Source organism: Artemia franciscana, chromosome 17, assembly GCF_032884065.1.
Source record: "Artemia franciscana chromosome 17, ASM3288406v1, whole genome shotgun sequence".
Classification (NCBI taxonomy): Eukaryota; Metazoa; Arthropoda; class Branchiopoda; order Anostraca; family Artemiidae; genus Artemia; species Artemia franciscana.
Genome location: NC_088879.1, coordinates 26,026,612 through 26,046,248, shown reverse-complemented (window position 1 = coordinate 26,046,248; position 19,637 = coordinate 26,026,612).

The window sequence follows — 19,637 nt, the reverse complement described above, 5'->3', positions numbered from 1 at the left end:
TAAAATGCTGACAGAGAGGCCTGGAGTATTTTTGGAGGGAGGTGGCCCCAGTACGGTCTGCTAAACTTACAAATTTAAAACCCCTCTATGATCCTCTTTAAACAACGTGCTACATGCCTTGCTTTTTGTTACAAATTAAATATAAAAAAACTAGTTCTTTTTAACTGAAAGTAAGGAGCGACATTAAAACTTAAAACGAACAGATATTACTCCGTATGTGAAATGGTTTGTCCCCTCCCCATTCCCTCGCTCTTTACGTTGAAGTTTTTAATTGTTTTAAAACGTAGAATTTTGGCAAAGAGTCAAACTTTTGCGTAAAGAGCGAGGTATTGCGGAGGGGACAACCCATTTCACATACGGAGTAATTTCTGTTCGTTTTAAGTTTTGATGTCGCTCCTTACTTTCAGTTAAAAAAACTAGTTTTTTTTTAAATTTGATTTCTGAACGTTTTTGAATTAATGCATGTTTGATTTTGGCTCTCCGCACATAAATTATTAAAATAAATTTGCATATTAATTCTTTTTTTGGCTAAATGGCTTTCTCTTAGTTTTGATCAGACGATATTGAGAAATAAGGGGTGGGGAAGGAGGCCTAGTTGCCCTCCAATTTTTCGGTTGCTTAAAAAGGCAACTAGAACTTTAAATTTTTAACGAACGTTTCTATTAGTAAAAAATATACGTAACTTAAGAATTAACTTACGTAACAAACTATTATTCTCTTAAGTTTTTATTATGTAAATGAGGGGGTTTGTTCCCTCGTTAATACCTCGCTCTTTACACTAAATTTTAAGTTTTGTCCCAATTCTATAAGAATAACCCTGAATCAGAAAGGCCGTAGAATAAATAGTTGAAATCACTGAAAATACTTTAGCATAAAGAACGAGTTACTTACCTCCTCCTAAATACCTCGCTCTTTATGCTAAAGCATTTTTAGAACCCCTCATATGCGTAATAATCTCTGTTCGCTTTAAGTTTTAATGCTACTCCTTAGTTGTAACTGAAAAAAACTTTTTCATGTTTATTTTTTCATTGTTTCTTTTACAGTAATGCTAGAAAATCCTGCGCCCTTTTCATTGAATTTCTCTTCCCCCATGATATATTCCTCCAAGAAAAGATCCTCCCACATAGCTCCCTCCCCTCAACCCCACTCCCAAACCAACAAAATCCCCTGAAAACGTCTGTACAGTTCCCAATAACCATTACTATATGTAAACACTGGTCAAAGTTTGTAACTTGCAGCCCCTCCCCCAGGGATTGTGGGGGAGTAAGTCATTCCCAAAGACATAGTTATTATGGTTTTCGACTATGTGGAACAAAATGGCTATCTCAAAATTTTGATACGTTGACTTTTGGAAAAAAAAGAGCGTGAGAGGGGGCCTAGGTGCCCTCCAATTTGTTTGGTCACTTAAAAAGGGCACTAGAACTTTTAATTTCCATTAGAATGAGCCCTCTTGCGACATTCTAGGACCACTTGGTCGATACGATGACCCCTGGAAAAAGAAAAAAAAACAGCAAATAAACACGCACCCGTGATCTGTCTTCTGGCAAAAAATACGAAATTCCACATTTTTGTAGATAGGAGCTTGAAATTTTCGCTGTAGGGTTCTCTGATACGTTGAATACGATGGTTAATTTTCGTTAAGATTCTATGACTTTCAGGGGGTGTTTCCCCCTATTTTTCAAAATAAGGCAAATTTTCTCAGGCTCTTAACTTTTGATGACAAAGACTAAATTTGATGAAACTTATATATTTAGAATCAGCATGAAAATCCAATTCCTTTGATGTATCTTTTAGCATCAAAATTCTGTTTTTTAGAGTTTCGTTTACTATTGAGCCGGGTCGCTCCTTACTACAGTTCGTTACCACGAACTGTTTGATGGGAGGGTCGGTTGACATTGTTTTGTCTCTTGTTCTCTCTTATTTTTCGATAATATGGAATAATTTTTTTTTTTGCGTGAATCCTAGTTACAAAAAAGTGTGACCTGCCAATATCTTTGCTACAAAATTTGACAATTGGAGGGGTAGGGAAGGCTGGAAGGACAAAGTAGCTTCTTTATGTCTCTATTATTATAAATTCAAAACCATGCAAGGTGCAACGTACCTATCCTTTCGTTAAAAGGCTGACAACAAGGTAAATGTGGGGGGGGGGAAGGCAATAGTGTTAAATAGGAGGAGATTTCTTGGAAGAAAATGCTTCCAAAAATTTTTTACCCTCATCCCTTGATTTTGAAGTATACTTTCTTTGGGGGATTTAATTGGAAAATACGGTCTTTTCTATTTTCAGTGAAAAATTCTAAGTAACGACATATTCGCCCTCCTTCTAGATTTGCAAAATAAAGTTTGACCTTCTCCCCTGAATTTTCGTGAATTGGCTCCACTGGGATGTTGTTAAAAAAGAAAACAAGGTGCAGCGTGTCTACCTTTCTGTAAAGAAAAGAAAATGGTCGAGAGCAAACAGAACAGAGATATCAGCGGGGTCAGGGGCCTACTTGTTCTGTCTAATAAGTCTAAGTAAAAATACATCATGGTTTTGGTTCAAACAAGGTGCAAAACGCCTATCCTTTTACTAAAAGTTTGTGTGAGCCAGTTTTTTCTCAGTGAACGCATTTACTAAAATATTGGTGGGGATGTTAGACCTTCCGACCTTCCAGCTAAGAAATTAGCATTAGGGCAGTTGGGGGGGGGAGGGTTCCACTAGCTCACTTTGGCTCTTTAATCATATTAAATTTCAATTATGAAATTCCCCGATTACAAAAAAAGAACCTTTTCTTGTTTGTCCATGCTGCCATTAGTTTCAATTTGAAGTTTTTGCATTGTGATGGCTGCCTCTTCGATATTACCTATCTCAAAATTTTACCCTCCTCTTCGATATTACCCTCTTCTTCAAGCATCAATGACAGAGCTGGTGAGTCAACCATTCACGTTCAACTTCGACGTTAATCTAAACAAGAGAAAAAATATATGAGTAGGAGTGTGTCAAAGCCCAAAAAGTATGTTTTCTAACTTTTCTGACTTTTCGTAAGCCTTTGCATAAATATAAGAATTTTTATAATATAAGAATTTTTTCGCTTGTTTTTGTGTATGTCACCATGGCTCAATTGGGCTTTCGTGTGAACAAATCTATCTATCTATCTATCTATTTATCTATAGTAGGAGGTTTAGAGAGTGTGGGGGCGCATAAATTGAAATCTAACCTTTAATCAAAAATTAATTGACATGAATATATGTAAAAAAAACATATAAGTAAAATCTGATCCAGTTTCCCAAAACCCAATTTGAAATTAAAATATTATGCTACAATCTAGTCAAACTTTTATTTCATATAATACAATTGATCTTTAAATTAAGTTATACAGTTCAACTTTAAGTTATAAAGTAGGTAAATTACTTGTTTTTTCAATGAAGATACAGAAGAAAATATTTTTACTAAAAATATATTTTTCAAAATCCAGAAAAGCGAATCCCCCCACACCCCTCAAAATTGACACTGCAGCCTACATATAGAAAAAGAAAATGACGCTATAACTCGAGACAAATAAAATAGATCATAACCCCAAAGACAGCGAACGAACACTTTAAATCGAATTATAAATTGAGTAAGTGAACAGAAAAATAAAAATTGACAAGGAGCCAAAAAGTTTGTTAACAAGTTGATTTACTAAGAAGATTGACGTGCATAAGTATGAACAACATCTGTTATTATTTAAACAACCAATGCAACAAAACCGTTGGGAAACCAAAAGTCATATATTTTAGTTTGCATTGTGTCTCGTTGTACAGTTATATAAATAAAGAAAAGTAAACAGTTGTTTTCATCGTATAAAATATTGCTTGTCATTTTGTTGCACTTAAATAAACAATTGCGTATTTCTACCTTTTCTTTTTTATGTAATGATTTCATTTTGATTCGTCGTTGGTGGTTTTGAGATAAGACATTAAGTGCAATTATAAACGTGAAATAATTTTATATTTTGAAAATGAAAAAAAAATCAATCGGTTAATGTCGATCAAAAATTTTGTGGTAATAACGCAGAAATGAAGCTTGTATTTTAAATCAAGCGGTTCAGGCATATAATTTAATGATCTATGCTTGAAGGAGGCTTAGGCACAACCACTCCCCCTGAGATATAATGGATTGTAAGATTTTACCTCAATGATATCCTGTACTTGTAACCATAAAATCGCTTTGTTTTTTACTGTTCTGGCGCATTAGCCCCCGAAAGTTGCCCGCGTGAGTTAAAGTTCTACGTAAATGCCTCAATCTGCTTTGTAATGTGACACCGCTGTGTCAAGGAGTTCCCTCTTTCTTTGGCAATACATCTTTTAGATCTGAAGGAAAAAGAACTATAATATTAACAAAAAGAAGAAATTAAAGGTGAAGTTCTAAAGCCAGTTTTTTTTTTTAATTTGGTAACGAGAGCCGTAATTTTTATATATAAAAATTATTATAGAAATATTTTTTTTTCCAAATTTGTGGGAAAGCTACGAGGGCCAAGCAAGTTTTTAATGACATTGATTTTAAAGAAACCAGCTTTTTGAAACAATTATTGTTTTATTCTCCTGTAATTCACCCTAGTAACTCCAGACCGCATGAATGAACACATATGATTCATAGTGAACGATGCCATAATACACAATAATGAGCCACTCCTGATCCCACGGGAAGTGTTATAAAAGAATAATACGAGGTTAAAATCTTTTATCGCCTAAAAAATTTTCGAAAAAATATTTTACTATTTATAGTTTCCCCTGTATAGTGGCCTAAATTCTTTCGTCGTGTCTTTAAAATTTAAACAGAAAGTTTCCCCCTAAAGCCCTTAATTAATACATCCTTTACACTGCAGTTTATTCTTTATTGATGTTTCTCTTTCTAAAATATTTTCTGAAATAGGAATTTATCAAAGAAAGTAAAGAGCCATATCAAATTTAAGATGAGCAGAAATAAAGACTTATATTGAATCAAACTTAATATGAACAAAAATTACTATTAAAGAATAAATAAAACCCAAATGAGTAGCAATTAAAATGAATAGTCGTAACGACCGTAAACATGGCATATACTATTAAAGATGAATAAATGAAAAATAAAATAAATAGAAGCTAAACTGAGTAGTCAAGTCAAACTATAACGAACCAAAATTACCACAAACAGGGGCAGAGCTATTGCCCTCTATAACCTTCTAAAGGCCGAAGCGTGCTTCGTGCTATAGTGAAAACAATCATACGTCGAGCAGTGTTTTCTTTTATTTGTCACACGTCAACAGTAACACAAGAAAAAAACATATTACAAGGCTAATCAAGGTTTAAAAATAAGGGTGGTGCTACTCTTTCCTCCTTCAAAAATGCTCTTAATGGTTTGAGCATCATTTATGTTTTACTGAAAACGACATGTATTTTTAAGAGTTTGGCTTTTGTGTTGCAAGAGCAGCACTTCCGTTTTGTATTTTTTTTTTGTCTAGTTTATTGTATTTTTACCAATTTAAGTTTCTAGTTTAGTGTATTTTTTACCAATAGTGTATTTTTAATATTTTTTACCATTTTCTAGTTTAGTGTATTTTACCAATTTCAGTTTATTCCTAAAAATTGAAAAGGGTACACAATTTGTGGTTTTCACGAAGTGTGGACCTCAAGCTTGATTGATTAATGTCACAATAGGCTTTCGAAAGCTATGCAAAATTCTTGTAAGAACCAAAAAGGATGGCTGGGACAGGGGGCAACTTCCCCCCATGATTTCTGCCTTTCTCTAAAATTCTAAACTACCTTTCTTGACATGCTCTCATTGAAAAAAAAGACGAATTTAACCCTCCCATAGGATTGAAAAATATATTCCGTCCTTTCCCCCTTATTCCGCAAAGCTTTTTCCATAAAAGAAGTCTTTCAAAGAAAATTAAAAGGCTAAAATAAATCTAAGACAAGTAAAAATACATTCAAATATTGATCAAACAGTTTGTGGTAACGAACTGTAAGTAAGGAGCGACTTGGATCAATAGTATCCGTAGCTTTAAAAAGCAGAGTTTTGATGCCATCAGATATATCAAAATAATCGGCTAATTATGATGATTTTAAATATACAAGTTTCATTATTTAAATATACAACTTTGACCTATATAGATCAAAAACTAGTTTATATTGTTTGGCCAGTTTTCAAAGAGGATTATCTTTTGAATATTTATTTCATTGCACAACTATTTCCTTTGAATAGTGTATATAGTTGGATTAATATGATTTTGTCGACCGTCAACGACAAAATTTTGAGCTCGAAGGCCGGTACGAGGATAAATAAGAAAGGCATATCGGAGTTAAGCTTTTGACTTAATATTTAATGCACTAAGATGAGCGCTCGGCGAGCTAACATCTCGTTTGTGCTGTGATATACCGTGACACTGAAGAATTTGGATTATATTATTTTCCAGGGGGTTTCTTTAGCCCCCTTTGCGAGTAAGTCTTCATTTTTTGCCTTTGATAATAAGGATGTTGACAAAAGTCGTTATTGATGAGCTGCTTAGCTTTTTTATCACCCGGATAGACTCTGGGACTCCTAAGGATCTCCTAATTAAGCTTTGCGTGGATTTTTACTCGGTGGAGGAATATCAACAGAGCAAAAGGAAATATAGTTGCTTACGTTCCCAGTGAAGCGATCGCGTCTCTGAGGAAGGAATTCCCAGACTTTGTAAAAACCCAATCGGGCCAATCTACAAAAAGCCCTGTACTTTGTGAAATTTTTTCTATCCTCTTACAAGTTGATAGAAAATTACTTCCGACTTCTGTGGCGTGTAATTTGCTGCGACTACCCTCTTTGTCACTCTCGTAATTTGATCTTGCGAGCATTATGAGCTCATATAGTTCTTTGAAATCCGAGTTAGAGCAGCTTGAATTGTTTGTTCAGAATATTGCGTCATCGGAAGTGTCAAGCTTAAAACCTGAATTAGATGAGATCAAATCTACACTTCATGCAACTGTTGTTAAGCAACATATGACGCCCGCAACTAAGTTATCGCAGTCATCTGAGGTTCCCAGCCTGGGGCAACCCAAAGAGGCTGTTTTGGCAGATAGTGCTAATGAGTATGCGCCTGTTCCTATTAATACAGCGAGTAGTGTCTCCGTGACTCTTTTTTCTAGGGCAGAGACTGGTACCAAGAGTAAAATTGAAGCTGGAACCTATGCCAGTGCTACAGGGAAACCTGATAACACACGTAAGGTTAAAACGGCTCAGGAGGCTGGAGGTCGTGGCTCTCTTTCACTTGGTCTTCAAGGTCCCAAATACACTGTGGGAGCTAATATCAGGTCTGTGATTCCTAATATGAAGTCAAGTCCTGCAAACTAAGGTATCAAAGCTCTTTGTTAGTAGATTTGCTCCGAAACTACTGAGGACACAGCTGCTAATTTTGTTTCAAAGAAGCTGAAGTGTCCAGTATCTTGCTCAAAAATTGTGACGGCCAGTCCCAACAGTGCTTCGTTCAAGCTCGTTGTGTCGGCTGCGCTACGTGCGGAAGTGGTTTCACTTGAGTTCTGGCCTGCAGCTATCCTTGTTAAAACTTATTATGAACCTAACCCTAAAGTGCCTACGAGTGAGCCCACGCCTTCCGAAGGTCAAACATACATAGATGGGTGAGAAACTACGTATTGCAGTGAAAGCTCTCTGTGAAGAGTCTGACTTAATTTTTCAACAGGAAACCATGTTAATTGATTTTGATAATGCTTTTTTGGAGGGTTTAAGTGGGGATTTTGTTTCTTTTACAGTGAATGCTACGAAAGCAGATGATGGCCTTTTGAGAGGTGAGAGGGAGGCCGAGAGATGGGTTAGCTATTCTTTGTAGAAAAGCTTACTCCCACCTAATATCTTTTCCATCCCCCTCAGATGAGAGGCTGCAGCCAGTCTGCCTCCGTTGTGATGATCAGGAATACCTTTTTGTTAATTTTTATATGCCAGTTTGCTCAAGTAAGAATTTGCATGAATTCTCCCTATACTTATGTAAGCTAGTATCGTTTTTATCTTATAAATGTACTTATGTTTGTTTCCTGGGTGATTTTAATGCTAATTACAGTACAGAAACTATTTTCAGCCGTGAGCTGAAGGCAGTAATAGCTGAAAATGATTTGGTTTGTTGTGATGAAGTGACTCTGAGAGCCATTGACTTTTACATATTTGAGGCCGTCAGGCCATACGTCATGGATTGATCATGTGGTGTGTTCAAGTTCTTTTAGTAGTACTGTTATGCCTGTTTCTATAAGATATGATATATTTGGTTCAGCCATTTCCCTCTTTTGTTTAAATTATCTTGCGCTATTTGTGCTGTGGATTCGTCGTGTGCAGATCCACCACCCCGTGGTCCGCCTGCTGTGGACTGGGAGCGTGCGAGTGTGTCTCAGCTTGTGGCCTATGGTGTGGAGGTTGAGAGGTGTATCCTTGCTCTGGGTATAACTATTTTTTACCATTGTACTCTCCCTTACTGTTTTAATCCATCTCATACTAATGGGTTAGGGGCTCTTTATTATACTAACAATAACAATGGTGTTTGCTTCAATAACCTGAGTTATGCTGATGACCAGGTTATTTTAGCTCCTACAGTGGCTGTATTTAACCATTTATTTTCAATATGTGATGAGTTTGCGTCAGCCAATGATATCGCATTCAACACGGCTAAGACCCAGTGTATGGCGTTTATTCCCCGGGGAACTCCTTTGAAATATATCCCTATGGCTTGGCTTTCTGGAGTGTCATTATCTTTTGTTGGATCCTACAAATATCTTGGATTCACGGTGGCTCCAACTCTGAGTGATGAGCTTCATGTTAAGGCACTTTCACGTTCGCTTTGCGGCATTACTAACTTACTCATTCGTAAATTCGGGAGTTGCGACCCTTCTGTAAGATGCTTTCTTTTCAGAGCCTACTGCACTCCGTTGTACGGTCTAGCTTTTGTACATTCTCTGTCTGTTAGGTGCGAGAATTCTCTTCGGGTTCTTTATAACAACTCTTTATTGTGGCTTCTTAATCTTCCTTTGAATTATAGTGCATCTGGAATGTTTGTTGGTGGTGGCCTTCAATCTTTTCCTAAGCTGCGTAGAAAATCTTCTCTTTCTATCCAGACAAGGATACTTGCTTCGGATAATCCCCTCATTTTGGTGCTTTCTGAGCCGCTTCTTCGCCTCTCTGTGCCACTTTGGCTGACTTGGTCAAGTGTGATTTACACACAACATTTTTGACATGTTTGAACATCACATTAGTTTACTTAGGTCTATGAGAATTTAGATTTGATTATCTTAATCTTAGCCAACCAACTATAGACCATTTTTAATTCTTACTTTTAGTAGCTAACCATAAGAAATGGTAATGTGAAAGAGCTTACTGGTAAATTAGTCTACGTATTGTTTTGGTAGTATGTTCGATTCAGCAACTGGTATACCCATATGATTGCAGGGATTTATTTACGGGCAGAAAATCTCTAGAAAAAATATAGCCAGAACCTGTCAAGAATATAAAGAGATGTTGAAATGTGGTTTAAAAACCTCGTGGCCATCCCAAATTAAATCATTATTAGAAAAAGTAGGAATGCCTTATTTATGGAATAATGGTCTTTGCTCTCGTGATGTACCAACAAATTTAGAAAGCCAGGTACGATTTATATTAGAGAGTCAGGAAATTCAGCATTGGCAAGGGCTGGTTTTTGGTTCTACAACCCTACAACATTATAATCAGGCAAAACCTAGTTTTGGGGAGGTTTAGGGAAGTTTATTTTAAATTTAATTTACCGGCTATGATTCTACGTCGTTGGATTCGGCTTAGGGCAAATTGTCTTCCAATCCAGAACAGGCAAAAAACGTTCGACAAAAATAAAATGATAGTTGGTCCTGATAGGCGGTATGTTTGTCCCCTTTGTAAAGATGATGATGAAGACTTGGATCATTTCCTCCGGAAATGCCCGGTGCTCTTGGATTTACGGGAAATTTATTTGCATGGGATTAATTTGATGCTTCCGGGTATTCTACAAAATAGTAACCCAACCACAATATTTCGAGGCGAAGTATATATAGATAAATCTTTAATAAGAAGAAAATGTTTTATATGATTAATTTCTTTTGTAGTTAGATTAGGTACTTTTTGCGTTGAATTCTGTTTTTTTGTGCGTGTTCGTACTGTTGTTAATTTCCTTGCTTGTTTGTTATTTATTTATACTTTTGTGTGTATATGGCCCACGGGTTTTTGAAATACACCTATCTATCCATCTATCTATAGGAAGTTAACCGGAAAACTGTAAAAATCTTGAGATTCCTCTGGCCCGTGCCCAAATACAACTCTTCCCTGCGTTCGGGTCTGGACTACAGAGGACGTTACCCTTAGTTGAGTTTTTGGATATTTTTCCAAATTAAAGGTCCGGCTGAAAAAGCAAGCGTAATGAATATAAACATATTTAGTTATTTCTCTTAAGCAGCCTATGTACATCGTTAGATATTTTTTTTAGCAGATCAAAGCTAAATTTAAACCCAAACTATTGCGATTCAATTACGGTATCTTTACGACAAAATCAAAGCGAATAATTTATCAGCGTTGTCAGTTCGGTTTAATTTACCTTCAGGAATAGCATTTAAAAATGTATTTTCATAATTCTTTATGACAGAAGAGCTAGGCTACATCTTTTTTACAACAAAGGCCTGAGATTTTTTTCAGTGGGTACAAAAAATAAAACCGCTGTTGAAAAGGGTTGCATTTATGTCTAAGTCTGTCATAAAACTGAACGCTGAACAGGTGATTAGTCCTCTTTGATTTATTGAAGGATGACTTTCTTTTCCATTTTTGATATATGATCCCTTGATGTTATCGTCCTCGAAATTACTTAAAATGCTATTTTAAATAACGATTTTGGCGCTAATTAATAATCTCAGTGCTTATTTCTACATACGACAGAAGAATTAAAAGGTTACAACGAATATACCATATACTATACTCATTTGGAATATTTAAAAGGATTCTTAAGGATCATTTAATAAAGATTCAAATAGAATATTTTTTTTTCTTTTTTTCCACTGATGAGCTGATGTCCCCAAAGTTCTGTTCATGGTGTTCTCTGCGCTTTGGGCTCCCAAGCCTCAGGTATGTTCTCTATGTTCAGGCATGTTCTATTGTTCTCTTTTTTTTCCTTTTTTTGTCGTTGTTGCTTATATTGTATCCCGCTTATATATATTGCTTATATTGTAGTTGTTGCTTGTATTTTTTTGTATCCCCCTTGTATGCCTTGCCATGGAGCCTCTCGAAGGGGAAATAAGTATATTGTAACTCCATTTTGAATTGTATTTTGTATTGTATTGTATTGAATAATAATAAACTTTCTTCTTTTTCTTCTTCTTATATTCAGCGTTGCATTCCCTGTCCAAAAGATCTTTCACTTTTCGAATATCTGCCTGAAAAAATTGGTTTCTCTGTTTTTGAACAAATTATTTACGATGTAAATGTACATGTTCATAAGTTTTGTGTAAGCCCTAGAATTTCGACTTACCATCAAGAAATAAGTCCAAATGAAAAACCTGAAACAGACGATTAAACTTGTATATTCGTTCGAAACTCAACTAACATTCAAGACTTCAACATACTGAAACCGCCAATGTCAGTGTGGGGAGGGGATAGACAAGCGAATCACGAGGAAAGAATAGAGAAAAATCAAGAGAAAAATTGCAATTCTTGCGATTTGCGTAGAGGGGAAGATTTGGCCCGATGTTCATGTTTTATTTTTAAGTTAGAGATAAAGTTATGAATGATAGTAGTGAGCGGGTTCCAGTTTTAGAGTGAGCCATAGCCACTACTCTTTTCTTCTTTAATGATTTAAGATCGCGAAGGAGTTTAACGGCGATTGTCTCAAGACACAGGTTTTATTAATTTTCTTCAAGACGCATGTACTTGATATATAATAGGGGGTATTTTTTAAAAGATGCAGGTGGCTATCACATAAAAGAGAGTATTTATTCATTGATTATTTAAAGACGTACGAGGACCAGAAAAAACCTTCAGGGCCCCGCCAAATCAAGATTCCTTTGGTTGATATGTATAAAAACCCACGAGGGCTAGGAAAAAACCTTCAGGGTCCCCTAGCAACCAATTCTATTGGGGCCCCAGTAATCAATCCCACGGGGGCCTAGTATCCAATTTCGCCGGGCCCCTAACAACCATTTTTAACCTGGGCCTTATCAAGCAATTACACCGAACCCCTAGAAAATAATCTCACCAGGGGCTTAGCATCTAATTTAGAAGGGTCCCTAGCAATCAACTTGAAAGGAGGCATTAGCGAGCAATTTTACCTAAGTTAGAATTGCTAATTGAATTGTTAAGGTAGATGGCGCCATCTAACCTAACCTAGAGAGTATAGATTAGCTTGGTTAGGTTAACCTAACCTACTAGTATGTAAGAATCATGCTTGCCGAACCAAAATGAACCTAGCTTAAAAATCGGTTAACAAAAGTATTTTTGTATTTTGTAAGAATAATTTTTTGTGTTTGTTGGAATTATTTGGATTAGGTTTAAAATTTTTGTATTCTGTAAGATGTATTTGGGGTGCTGTTAGAATTGTTGTGTTTTGTGGCAATTATTACGTGTTCTGCACCAACTATTTTTCATTCTGTTAGAACTAATTTAGAATTGTGTAATTTTTTTGTATTTTGTAAGAATTAATTCTGTTTTATATTCTGTTTTATTATTAATAAAAGAATTATTAATTCTGTTTTATTCTGTTTTATAGGAATTATTTTGGATATGTTTGAACTTTTTAGCATTCTATAAGAAGTATTTGGGATGCTGTTAGAATTTTTGTGTTTTGTAGCAAATATTTATATTTTGCACCAATTATTTTTCATTACGTTAGAACTACTTTAGAATCGTGCAGAGTATTTTTGTATTTCTTAAGAATTATTTCTATTTTGTAGGAATTATTTTGGATTATGTTTAAACTTTTTATATTCTGTAAAAAGTATTTGGGATGTTGTTAGAGTTGTTGTGTTTTCTAGCAAGTGTGTTCTGGACCCACTATTTTTCATTCTGCTAGAACTACTTTAGAGTTGTACAGAGTATTTTTGTGTTTTGTAAGAATTATTTCTGTTTTGCATTATATTTGAACTTTTTGTATGTTATAAAACGCATTTGGGACGTTGTTGGAATTTTTGTGTTTTGTAGCAAGTATTTTGTGTTCTACGCCAACTATTTTCATTCTGTTAGAAGTGTTTGAGGATTGTGCAACCTATCATTGTATTTTGTAGTAATAATTTTTTGCTTTTTAGGAATTATTTGGGTTATGTTTGAACTTTTTTGTATTCTAAAAGTAGTATTTGGGATGTTGTTAGAATATTCGTGTTTTGTAACAAGTATTTAGTTTTGCACAGTATTTTGTTTTACCCGTGCCATTTAACCAAAGACTTGGAAAACTAGGTTCTACGACTATCGTAGCTCTATGACTATCTACCTTAGTTCTGCTGCCCTAGGAATGACGCAAGGACGGATAATATGTTTCGTAGGAATGGTTTTGGATTATGTTTGAACTTCTTATATTGTGCTAAGGTATTGCACAACACCCAGGTGCAAGTAATAATTTCTTGAGTGACTAGTAGCTCCAATAGTGTAACCTCTATGGACGTTGTTCCCCACTGGCCCAGCGGGAGATAGCGGGAGTTCCCCTCTGGCCTAGAGCTCAAACATTTCACGGAAGATTGCGTTACCCTCAGTTACAACTGAGGGTTCTGCACTTGACTAGCGACCCTCAATTAGAATTGGTTGCCAGAGCCTGGTCCCTAGGGACGCCAGTAGAATTGTATTCTACCCCCGCCCCCCATCGGAATCACCCACTAGGTATACCGTTTGAAATGGTTGCCAGGAACCGGTGGAATTGCTTGCAAGGGTTCCGGTGAAATTGGTTGCTAGGGTCCTGGGAAAATTGATGCTAGTTCCCTTTGGGATTCGTTGCTAGAGTCCTGGTAGAATCACTCTCTAGGGCCAGAGCAGGAATTGGTTGCTAGGGGTACAGTGGCATTGGATGCTAGGACCCGGTAGGATTGGCTACTAGGGTCCCAGTGGAATTGTTCGCTAAGAGTCCCATTGGAAGTGGTTGCTAGAAGCCTGGTGTCTTGAAGGTTCCCTACTTGGAAGGGGCCCTGAAGAATTTTTCTAGGCCCTCGTGGATTTTCAAAGATAATAACCAAAGAAATTTTGATTTGGAATGGACTCTGAAGTATTTTCCTAGTTCTTATAGGTTTTTAAGCAATGAAAGAAAAAACACTCTTTTATATAACAGAAACTTGCCTCTTCTAGAGAACAGCCCTATTACGTAGCAAGCACCTTTTTTTGAAGAAAATAATAACACCTGCGTCTTGATTCAATCGCTGTTAAACTTCTTCGTGATATCATTATATCGTTAAAGGAAGAACATAGTAGTAGCTATGGCTCATTCGAAAATTGGAGCCCCCTCACTGCTAACGATTGTAAAAGATTTCTATTTACCTTGTAAAAAAAATGAAAACAAGTTTATGCCAGTTTCACCAAAATATGCTTAGCTACTTCAGCTGCAGGACAATAGGCAATCGGCTGTTTTTACATTTAACTAACTATAATTCATTTTCAAAATAAATATATAGAAAAAAGTAAAAAGCGATACTAGAAATTAAATATATTGATAAGTGAAATTTAAAAAGAATAGAAATTTGTAAGATTTAGTAAACGAAATTCAAATATCTTCAATGAGATATATTTTACCCGGTCTGCGTATCCTGCAAGTTTCAAGCCAAAATATGCCTCAGCTTGTTTTCTAAATTCGTGTATACTTTGCCCAGGGAATTGTGGAAGCAATTTCCAAGCCAATCAGAGATAAAAAAAAAGAGTTCATCACGGAATTTTTGGTTCATTATGGTCTTTTGTCATTTAGTCTAAGATAATTGAAAATATTCTCCCCTATTTCCGTCCTGACCGATCGAAAAAAATTTCATTTTTATATCCCATTTCTTGCCTAGTTGTCTACTGGGATCTCCTGGACTCAGAGGCTTAAGCATATTAGTTTACAGACGTTAGTAGTGATCCCTTAATCTATTTAAAATGGCCAATAGCCAATACTCTTTTTTCCCTTTAATGATTTAAGATGACAAAGGAAACTTAACAGCGATTCCCTCAGGGAAAGACGCAGGTACATGTTACGTAACATTTTTCTTCAAGAAGTTTTTCAGGATTTATTTTGTTCTTCCGTAATAGGGGATGTTTACTTATGCTAAGGATGACGCATTCTAATGTGACTTGTTTCTTCAGGGGCCTGTGGGGGATCCCCCTTATAAATGAGGAGGATGCACGTGGGATGTTAGATAATACTTTAAAAGATTTCATTTTCTTTCAAGGCTTTTTTTCTTTCAAGTTTTTTTGTTTTTGAGATTTAATTTTCTTTCAAGACGTTTTTCTCAGGGAACCTTTATATTCCAAGCATTTTATGTCCACATCAGGATTCGAAAGAGATTCCCCCTCAATGGAATGCTGCTATAACCATTTAGAATATGAAAACCTTTCTAACATTTTGATTCGGCTAATACATGCTACATGATAAGGTATTTCCCAATCGAGGAGCTCACCGTATTGCTTAATAGAAAGATTGAATTGATTGCGTGTTCCCACATGAATGCAATAATTGACATGTAGAGGGAAAAATCAATTACTAGAAATTGCTTACATTGGTGTGCACCAACATTTTAAGTAATGCTTTAGATAGTGTTATAAGATAATATTCTTCATAACATACATAACATAACAGGGGCTTGTTCATAACATACTTTTTTTTAGTAATAGTCTTTTACTCTATTGGAACTCGTGTGCGCTATCAGAAACGAAATAAAAGCGAGAGTAGAATTATTTCTTTAATATGGTACATCTTCATATACGTTCCAAAGTCTTACTTTTCTTATTCACTACAGAGAATTTTAAACTAATATTAGAGGCATCCTTGAATGAGCATACCTATGTAGAGACGCTACAAGACGCTTAAATTGTGTAAAAACGATTACCTATCTAAGTTTTATCCCGAAAACAAAAAAAAATCTAAAAAGAATACATGCTTTTTATTTCACATACAAATTGTATTGATAAAAAAAACGTTATGAAATCATGAGATCACTGAAAACATTTTTCTTCAAGGCGTTTTTCAGGATTTATTTTGTTCTTCCGCAATAGGGGATATTTACGTATGCTAAGGATGACGCATTCTAACGTGACTTGTTTCTTCAGGGGCCTGTGGGGGATCCCCTTATAAATGAGGAGGACACACGTGGGATTTTACATATTACTTTAAAAGATTTAATTTTCTTTCAAGATTTTTTTCTCAGAGAACCTTTATATTCCAAGGATTTTATGTCCACATTAGGATTCGAAAGATATTCTCCCTCAATAGAATGGTGCGATAACCATTTAGAATATGAAAACCTTTCTTACATTTTGATTCGGCGAATACATGCTACATGATAGGGTGTTTCCAAATCGGTGAGTTCGCCCTATTGTTTAATATAAGGATCGAACAGATTGCATGTTTCCATATGGCTGCAATAATTGACATGCAGAGGGAAAAATCAATTACTAGAAATTGCTTACATTAGTATGCACCTACATTTTAATCAATGCTTTAGAGAGTGTTATAAGATAATATTGTTCATAACACACATAACATAAAAGGGGCTTGTTAATAACACACTTTTTTTAGTAATAATGATTTACTCTATTGGAACTGGTATATGCTATCAGAAATGAAATAAAAGTGAGAGCAAAATTATGCCTTTAATATGGTACATCTTCATATACGTTCCAAAGTTTTACTTTTCTTCTTCACTACAGAGAATTTTAAACTAATATTAGAGGTATTCTTAAATGAGCATACCTATGTAGAGACTCTATAAGGTTCTTAAATTGTGTAAAAACGGTTTCCTATCAAAGTTTTTTCCTGAAAACAAAAAAAAATCTAAAAATAATGAAGGCTTTTTATTCCACATGCAAATTGTATTAATAAAAAATATTTATGAAATCATGAAATCAGTGAAAAACAGTATAATATCAAGAACGAAAAAAATAAAGAAAAAATTATAAAGGATAAAATATAAGTAAAAAGAACCATGAGTTAAAGAATGGTGGGAATCCTACCAACCAATCCCACTGGAGGGTGCCTAGCGAGAAATTCCAACGAAATTCCAAAGACTCAATGTTATGAAAACCCAATATTATCCGATAACACTCTCTAAAGCATCACTTAAATGCAGGTGCATACCAATGTAAGCAATTTCTAGTAATCGATTTTTCCCTCTGCATATCAATTATTGCTTCTATATGGGAACGCGCAATCCATTTAATCATTATTTTAAGCGAGACAGTGAATTCCTTTATCAAAGACCTTATCATGCATAATGCGTTAGTCTCATAAAAATATTGGAAAGGCTTTCGTAGTCCAACTGGTTACAGCTCCATTCCATTGAGGGGGAATCCCTTTCGAATCCTAACGTGGACATTAAATCTTTGGTATATAAAGGTTCCCCGAGAAAATCGTCTTGAAATAAAAAAAAATCTTAAAAATAAAAACGCCTTGAAAGAATAAAACGCCGTGAAATACAATACAGAACATCCCACATTATGCACTATTATGTAACATCCCACATGTGTGTCCTTCTCATTTACAAGTTGGGATCCCTCAGTGGCCCCTGAAAGAACAAGTCACGTTAGAATGCGTCATCCTTAACATAAATAAACATTCTCTATTGCGTAAGAACTAAGGAGATCCTGGAAACCGTCTTGAAGAAAAATGTCTTAAAAAACGTCTTGGAATGTCTTGAAACGACTTGAGAAACATCTTGAAGAAAATTGTCTTAATAAAACTCCCCCGCTTGACTCTAACACTTCCTATTACGTAACAGCCAAGTACCCCTCTCTATTATATAACATGCACCTGAAGCTTGAACAAAACATCCCCTATCACCTAATTAAACCATGCGTCTCTTGGAAAACACCCCCTATTACGTAATATGTACCTGCGTCTTGCCCTGAGGGAATCACCTTTAAACCTTCGTAATCTTAAGTCATTAAATGAAGAAAAGAGCAGCGACCAAGGGCAATTTTAAATAGATTGAGGCATCACTACTCAAGTTCGGGGAAAAACATCGTGGGTAAAAAAAAAACGTTTTCTGGTTCATTTCTAGACCCAATTCTGAATTCCATTTCCTGACTAACAGTGCATCGGGATCCCGTTGACCCAGGGTCTTACATATATAAGTTTTAAAGAAAAGTTATTGGACTAAAAATTTCCTGCCTGTTTCTGGGCCCTTTAAAACCTCATCTTAAAAAAATGCAATATCCAACTATCCATATAAGTTTTAAACTGATCGGACTGCAAAAACCGGACTTGTAGATTAAAACCTGATTTTTTACCAGATGGCAATCGAAATAATTTAGGACCCTTGTTCTGGAGGTTTTGTTGATCATATCGTCCTTGGAGGCATATTTGTTTAACCTTTTGATTATTTTGGGCAAATTGGCTAGCAAAAGCTTTTTTAAGCCAATGTCATGGGCATTACGAGGGTGCCCATGGCTAAGAAGGAATATGGAGGAAGGACTGACTGCCCTGCATTTAATCGACATTTTGAAAGATGATTACAATTTTCTATTGTAATTTTTGTAATTGCAATTTTCAATTGTAATTTTATTCTCTTTAAACAATCAGGCATGACTAGGAATGAAGAAATTAAACCAAAAAGAAATAGAGATTACAAGGAGGAATGAATTTGGATTTAAAAACAACAAAAAATAGTTACTAATAAGCACTGAGGTGCCATATCCTTAAACACCCCCCCCCCAACCATCCTGAATGCTATAATATCATTTACGTTTTAATGAAAACTAAATTTGATTTCTTACAATGAAACTTTTGTTTCGCCTTTTGACTTATAATATCTTTGAAAGGAAATAAATTGGTAAAGAGAAAACATTGATGACAATATTGATGAAATATTATGGTATAGAAAACAAATCGTTTTCTAGAATCCTGAGAAGTGTTTTATTTCATTTTTGAAAATCAGTAAAAGGTTCCAAATATGAACCGTTTTCAGTAAAGAGTGAACTTCACTCTCGCCCTATTTAGAGAAGCAGCCTCGAGTGGGGCAGCACACAAAATTTATATTTGGTAGTTTCTGGTTTTAAGTTCGACTTCATTGTTCATTCCTATGATTTTGCTGTTCCATTGCTATGTTCATCGCCACGACACTGACGAAGATTAAAATTCTGGAAACAAAGTCTCAATCAATTTGTCAAGAAATATTGATCGGAATCAAGCGAAATTTTTCAAGTGAGAAACTCCTGAAAATTAAACATTATATTGATTTATGACTGTTCAAATCCAAGAATCCACTGACAATGTCCACTCGGACAGAAGAAAATACATCAGCTTTCACGGCATTCTTTAGCTTGATTGACAATTCGTAATTCGTTTTGCCACTAGAAATTCGAGATCCTCCGTATGATTGGGTAAAGGTTCTTCACACCATCTGTTTGTTATCTGCTTTTAGACCTACCGCCGCTGAATACACCATTTATCCTTATTTTACGTAAGGGCACCCAAAAAGTGACTCCCTTATAAATTGGAAGTTCGGTAAGGATGTAG